This window comes from Myotis nattereri, assembly GCF_964212035.1.
Source record: "Myotis nattereri genome assembly, chromosome: 4".
NCBI classification, from domain to species: domain Eukaryota; kingdom Metazoa; phylum Chordata; class Mammalia; order Chiroptera; family Vespertilionidae; genus Myotis; species Myotis nattereri.
Genome location: NC_138079.1, coordinates 65,506,395 through 65,514,497, shown reverse-complemented (window position 1 = coordinate 65,514,497; position 8,103 = coordinate 65,506,395).

Genomic DNA, 8,103 nt, shown 5'->3' with positions numbered 1-8,103 from the left:
ATATGTAAATGAATATGTGTGTGTGGAGTGGGAATAGAACCTTCGTTTTTCAGTTTTGTTTTCTGACAATACGTCATTACCAGTATTTAGTGGAATAATTGGCACATGGTGTCATTTAAAACCATAAGTTAATCATCTCAAAGAATCACAAGCTGTTTTAGGGATAGTTTAGTTATCATTTTTACAAATTGTTTTGTCTGGAAAAAACCTTTCCATTCCTATAAATTTCCAGAATTTATAGAGTAGAAGATGAAAGGTGAGTCTGTGAAAAAGATGAAGAAGAAGCTGGAGAGTAAGGCCAAGAAATTAAAGGAAGTCAAGGAGTAAAGGACTAGCTAGTGTCCATTGGATTTGGATATTTCTAGGCCTCAGGGCACAGCAGGAGAGGTACAAGAACACAGTGGATGAGAGCCTGGATTCTGGACTCAGGCTTCCTGGGTTCAAGTCCCAGCTCCACTGTTTACATTGCGTTAAATAATTGGATGGCTTAACCTCACTCCACTTCAGTTTTTCATCTGTGAGGTGAAGATACCGATGTCACAGAATTGATACACATGGGAAATGCTTGTTTCAAATGCTATTTTCTGAGAAATTGGGGGCTTTGGATAGAAGGGTGATGGTTTAGCTAGTCCAATTAGTGTGATCCTAACTGACTCCATTTCATCATCTGATTCTTGTGGCAAATGACATATACATTTAAGTAAAAATATAAATATTTTTGCAAGTCAAAAAAGAAACTAAAACAAAGAGGTGTGAAATTGTTATTATTGTTAAACCCACACATCTTCATTGTTCTTGCATGTGTATTTCCGTGAATTCCAGGGGACCACACCATCATCTGAAGTTTCTCAAATTTACCTTCTTGAGTAGCTTCTCAAGGAGAGGAGGTAAATTGCCCCCAACTTCTGAAGAAGCTCATTCTAAAGGCAAAGAGTCTTCTGTCTTCTACCTAGCTGTTTCTCTCTTTGTTCAGCCTTCTTCCATCTCTACTGTCCACTGAGTGGTCAGGTGAGGAACATGCCTAAATGAAGGTACCCCAAACAATAACCCTGAATATCTCAGCATCTGCTGAACCCTAGAGTCTGAGGAAGACAAATCCCACAGTAATGGGACAGAACTGTGCTCTACTCTCAAGATTCTTGAATTAATTGCAAAATTAGATTGAGTATGTATAGAATTTTATTTCAACCATGATACAGTATCAAGGGATATTTAAATCCAGAGACCTTTTCTGTTACACCACACACTCTTAAGTGATAAGACAAGCACTACCTTCATATAGCAGAATAATATATATTTTGTCAGCTTCTTAGAACAAATTTTTGCATTTCCCCAGTGTTTTGGAGAATATCCATTCATTAATCAATTTAAAAATTCTGAATTTCCAATGGAAAAAAACATTCTTCTTTTTTAAGGCTAATTAGCTAACACACAGACGTGCACACACTGGGATTTTAAAATAACTTCCTTTTATTTTTGTGGAGCAGCATTAACCACCAGTATTATTTTTAAAGTTTTATATCACCATTCAGATGAGTTTTGAGGCAAGCAGAAGGCTGATTTTTAAATGTGTTTCATATGGTCTGTTTTGCGTGGTAGGATAATCTGGATAAACCTTCCTTTGAGACATTCCTTCCATTTATCTCTTTGTTTTCTCTTTGCTCAAGCAGCAGCCAGCTTATTCTTCACCTCAAGAGAGCTAACTTGGCTTTTCCAGGGATTTTCAATTATTTCCAGATGTTGGACAAAATACAACATTGAGAATACCATAATTTTCAAAAGTGCTATACGTTTTATTGTGTCATAGGTTCCAAGTCATCCTATATTCTCTTTTACATTCAGACTTCACACTGTACTAAATTCACAGCAATTTTTCCTCCTTTCATCGCCAATGTCCCCAACATCAGTGGCTCAATTCTCGCCTTTTTGTGTTCCTCCAAGAGACTTACAGAATTCTCAAACACGAAGGCGCTTTTCTGAACCTGTTCTCAGTCTGGGTTTCTCAGTGGTGAGGTGGAGAATCCCTCTCATCCGTGCTGCCTTCAGCAGCTGTGTAAACACAGCTGGAAACTTGCAAGTGGACAGTGTCGATTGTAAATAGGTTTCCTTATGTGTTTTGGAATGCTGTTCTGAGAACGACGAACCGTGAATTTCAGTTGAGCCTTCATGAGCTGCAATACAACTTTCATCCACACATTAAATGTGACTTTCTGGGTTTGGACAAAGCCTTTCCCTTGGTGGACATATTAGTCTATAGCTTCAGGCTCTTTCTTGGACTTTCCGCTTTACAATATCCTAAAACTCATAGCTAACAAAAATATTACAAATTCTTTGTCTTCTGAATGGTTTGTGTAAGAGAGGTGTATTAGTTTGCTAGGGCTGCCACAACAAAATACCACAGACTAGGAAGTTTAAACAACAGAAATTTATTTTCTTACAGTTCTGGAGATCAGAGTTGATGTCTTTTGAAGCCTCTCTGCTTGGCTGATAAATGGCCATCTTCTCCCTGTGTCCTCACTTGGCCTTCCCTCTGTGTGTGCCTGTGTCCTAATTGTCTATTTTGATTGGGACATATTAGATGAGGGCCCACCCTCATGACCTCATTTGACCTTACTTACTTGTTTAAAGATCCTATATCCAAATACAGTCACATTCTGAGGTACTGAGGGTTAGGACTTCAACATAGGAATTTTGGAGAAGACACAATCCAGCCCATCATAGAAAGAGAGCAAGAGGAAAAGGGAGATGGTGATAAGAAAATTACCTAAGGCTTGCTATGAAATATTAAGTACGTGAGTTCTACACTCAACAGGTATAAAACTAAACTCATTATCACCCCCTGCTCCCAAATCCACTATTCTTCCTGTATGTTTCTGTTTTAGGAAAGACCAACATCACTGAAGCAGTTACAAAGCCAGAACCTGGGATCATCTTGAACTCCTCTCCCGCTAATCTCCAGGATTCTATCAAGGTCCTACTGAGTTCTGCAATTCTACCTTCCTGCTATAACTGTACTCCTTCCCTATTCTCCTCTCCCATGGTCTCTGGCTTAATTTGGGCCATTTTTAATTACTCACCTGGGTTACTGTAAAAGCCTCCTAATGATCTGGGTTCCTCAATTCTGTCCCTTCTCTCTTCCCAAATGCATTCTCCGAATTGCTCTAAGAATAATCTTTTTAGGGGAAAAAATCACTTTCAGATTAAATTTCTTCAAAAAGGTCTGTATTGTTCTAAACACAAAATTCAATTTTTTTAGCTCAAGCATGCAATCAAATTATTTCCCTTTAGTCTGATTGGTTGAATTTAGGTCACATGCTTCTCTCTACATGGTTATCAAATCCAAACAATTCAGTACACTGATTGGCTAAAATAATCAGGGTCTACTTCTTGGGGTCACCTTCCCTGGAACTTGTGGGCTATATGGGGGAAGGATGGAGACCAGGACAAAATCAGGGTTTAGTTAAGGAAAGAGACACTGGGTGTTTGGCAGGTAACCAATAAAGTCTCCTATGGACTTTACAATCTAGTGGTGAAGCCAATGTTACAGTGCAGTGTAGTAAGGAAAATTGTGGAGGTCTGCACAGGGCACATGTGAGCACAAGGACTCCTTTCCAAAAATCAGGCCAAGTGTTCAAAGAAAATTTCCTAAAGAAGGTGATGCATAACCTACACTTATGAAGAATGAATAAGAGTTAACACACTGAAGAAGAGGGAAGGAGTATCCTGGCAGCAGGAATAGCAAGTGAAAAGGCCCAAGAGGCATGCAGCAGAGTGACTCAGTGGAAAGCTGCACATCATTCAGGCTGACCAGAGAGGGACTGAAGATGAGGCTAGAATGAGAGGCCAGAGCATATCATGAAACGTCACATATGTTTTATTCTAGTACGTACCTATAATACCTATTGCTACCTTCTATGTAATGCTAACTAAAATGCCAAACACTATACACAATTTTACATAATGCAGCACTCTAGTGCTATGGTATAAAGCCCACTTGAAAAAACTGAAGATACTGAGACTAAAAGGTTAACTAACTTCTCCAGGGTCACATAGACATAGCTCTAACTACTTTTAGATGCAGCCTTTCACCTGGAACTCAAACTCATGGAATTTGTTACTCCAATGATATAGACTGAATATAAACAAAATTGTGGGAGTAGGTATTTGAGATGCAGTTGGATATATGAAGATACATTTGAGAATGAAATATCTAAGGAAGCTTGAAGGAAAAGCTTCTGTATCTAATGTACAGCCTTTCATTTTTGACCAAATCTGATGGACCACACTACACATGTCAGGGACAGAAGACAAGGGTTAGGTTCTGGCCAAGGGTTCTTTGATCAAATTTCTTAGCTCATGATCTGTCCCTGCCTCTGCCTAGAATGTCTCTTTCTCCTTTCTTCAATTTTCTGACTTTTGTAAATTCTCCACAAATTTAGTTTAAGCATCACCCCTTTTAGGAAACTTACATTGAACCCCTGTCCTATTTAGAAAGGAATCTTGATGCTCACAGTATACCTGTGCAGAGCTCTGCAATTGTCCTGATCACATTGCACCATAACTTTGGCTTTGATTGTTTCTCCATGCCCATATCACAGACTATAAATTCCATTAAGATAAGGATATTACCTACTTCTTTTTCCTAAGAAAATTTTACTTTTGTTCAGATTTCTGTCCCTCTTGCATTCAGTCCACATAGCTCAAGGGAGGTCACCTCTTTCCCATCTCAAGGAATGGATCTGATTGTTTAAGCCAGTGGTTCTCAACCACAGGTGAGTTGTCTGGACACATAATTGGTTGTCACATCTGGGATTTACCACTGACATGCAATTGGGAGAGGCTGGAGATGCTGCTAAACATCCTATAATGAGTAGCCCCCTTCCTCCTCCACATTCTTCCCACCCTATCCCTTAGCCCAGTGGTCAGCAAACTGCGGCCCCTTGAGTGTGGCTCTTCCACAAAATACCACATGCGGGCGCGCACAAACAATGCGATTGAAACTTCGTGGCCACACTCAAGGGGCCAAAGAGCCGCATGTGGCTCGCGAGCTGCAGTTTGCCGACCACTGCCTTAGCCCCATCCAAGAATTATTCTTCCAGCCCCAAACATCAGTAGTGCTGAGGTTGAGGCTGGTTTAAGTCAGTGTTTCCATGGCTTTGCTTCCTGACTGTTTACGGTTTAGGGAGGAACATATGCCCTAAGTCAGGGGTGGGCAACCTTTTTGTGAGTGCGTGCCAAAACCAGCAAAATCTCTGACACAAAGTTCTTCTGCGTGCCAACCCTAATTTTTTGAGAACGTGTTACGCCTACTTGATATCTCTTAAGGTGTACATATGTGAAGAACCTTGAAGAAATAATAAAATTCATTCGAGCAACAAAAACACAGTATATGATGATGAAAAATACATTTATTTTTTAATGTATACATGTATACTGATAGTCTGACAGAAAACTTTATGACTCCGTTTGATATTATCAGTGGGACTTTTGCTGCTGCATCACTGATGACAGAGATTTTACATCAGGTTTATACTTCGTGACCTTCAGAGATATGCACGAGCTACTACTTTCATCCGTCAGGCTACGCCTATTATGAGACTTAACAAAATTCATCACTGAGAACAAAGATTCACAAGCGTACGTGGATGAAACCAAAACACTGGTCGGATCTAGGAAGTCAGGGAGAGTTAAGGCAGAGGCATAGAAATTTCTCTTCTCCTCTCTTGTCAATCCATGTCTATGGTCTTTAAGATAACTTGTTATGTAAAATTATTTATTTACCTAAGATGCACCTACACTGAATTTATCTGAAAAATAAAAAAGTCTATATTAAGAAAAAAATTGTAAATGGAAGATTATAAGAGAGGGTTTCGGGTGCCAGCAAAAGTTACTGGCGTGCCATGTTTGGCACGGCACGCGTGCCAGGAGTTGCCCACCCCTGCCCTAAGTAATTAGTCAGATTGAAGTGAAGGATGCTATTCCATGATTGGGAAAAAGATGAAAGAGATGGATGATAAAGCTAGAGGGTTAAATTTTTGTCACATTGTGGTGAGTTCTAGGTGGAAGGCTAAGTATGGTCTTCACCCTGCAATGGAGCAGCAGGTACCAACCACTATTAGAAAGGTGTTTCAGGAGAGTGAGTATCCCATACAACCTACAGAGTAGATGGGAGGGGGCAGAGCATGATAGCCTGGAGCACTGTGAGGTAGTTCCTGAGTGAGGTGACATGGTGTGAATTCCTTTATGCCTCTAGCAGTTAGCACAGTCTCCTACACATAGAAAGACTGAAGTATGTTTATTGGATAGTCGGATTGTAACTGTTTTTTGGAACATAGTAGTAAATAGACTGTGATTCTGACCCAATATTCTATTTCTTAAAAATCTTTTTTTTAAAAATATATATTTTATTGATTTTTTACAGAGAGGAAGGGAGAGGGACAGAGAGCCAGAAACATCAAGGAGAGAGAAACATTGATCAGCTGTCTCCTGCACACCTCCCACTGGGGATGTGCCCACAACCAAGTACATGCCCTTGACTGGAACCGAACCTGGGACCTTTCAGTCCGCAGGCCGACGCTCTATCCACTGAGCCAAACCAGCCAGGCTCTTAAAAATCTTTATCAGCACAGCTGGTGTGAATCAATGGTTGAGTGTTGACCCCATGACCAGGAGGTCATGGTTTGATTCCTGGTTAGGGTACATGCCCGGCTTGTGGGTTTGATCCCCAGGAGTGTGCAGGAGGCAGCGGATACATGATTCTCTCTCATCACTGATGTTTCTATCTCCCCTTCTCCCTTCTTGTCTCTGAAATCGATAAAAACAAATTTTTTAAAATCTATGTCATCTGTATGTCTGTGGTTACAATGAAGAAATATCAAATATAATAAATCCCAAATTTCCGTTTTGAAAGGACATCTTAGGTAAGTTTTACATAAACACTGAAGTTAGTGTGTGTGTGTGTGTGTGTGTGTGTGTGTGTGTATTACAGCAACTTTTGGCTGTAACCTCTTGGGATAGATTTTCGGTCCATGTGGCAGTGCCCTCTTGGGTTTCTTTTCAAGCCCAACTGAGGCGAATGACGAAGATCTCAATATTGAGGTGCCCTTGACCCCTTGCTAGAGCTTCAGACTTGCAGAAGAAGCCCAAGGCTTCTGCCCTCTTCCACCACCCTACTTACTACTCTGACCTTCCTTCATCATTTCCCTGGCAGGTGAACTCTGACCCCGAAGGCACTAGGGAAGTTTAAGTTTTATTTTTTCCCTTTGTTCTCAGCAACTGCTTGTGTGGGGAGTGGGGAAGGAGTGACTTAGATTTCAGATTAATTCAGGGAAGCTCCTAGTGGGCCCCTTAAACATAATACCCACTAGCAGACTAGTACGCATTTGCTGCTGCAGTGGCTTTCATAGTGTGAAAGGAGACAGTCCGAGCGACAAGCTTATAGAGAATTTACTCTTTACAAAAAAAAGAGTGTAAAATATTGCTTTTTAAGATGTGCTATTTCTGTGCCCCCCAAAATACTAAAACATAAAAGAAGATATTCCATAACCATGTTTTTGTAAATTCTCTCCCCTGCCCCTTTTCTTTTGACTGTTCCAATAGCAAACATTGCTTTTAGTGATTAGAAGTAAAATGTGGATGTCAAATTTAGAAGACAGGATGATCCTTTTTGTATTTTTTCTTGGCAAAGCAATTTAATTAGAAAATAATCTTCCTCTTTAACATCTAATACTATAAAATATCCCGTTTTGTTGGCAGTTCATAGCAAAATTTTGAGCTATCATGTTACCATGAAAAGATATTTTAAGTAAGAAAGATGACTTTTTTAAAAATCAAAAATGCAAAGCACTTTTTAAAAAAGCAATCTTCTATTTTAAAAAGTACTTTTTCAGTGGGGCGGGGAATGGGAAACATGCTAAATCCTTCAGGGAGGAAGGAATTACAAGGGGAGTGTGTTGGGCTGATCACACCAGTCTCAGCCCTGGCTGTCTGCGGACGAGTGTGCCCAGTGTATGCGTGTGTGTGTGCCCCAGTGTGTGCCCGAGTGTGCGCGCGCAGCCACAGGGCCCCTGGGCCCGGCCTTGGGGCTGCCGGGCTTCCCCGCGG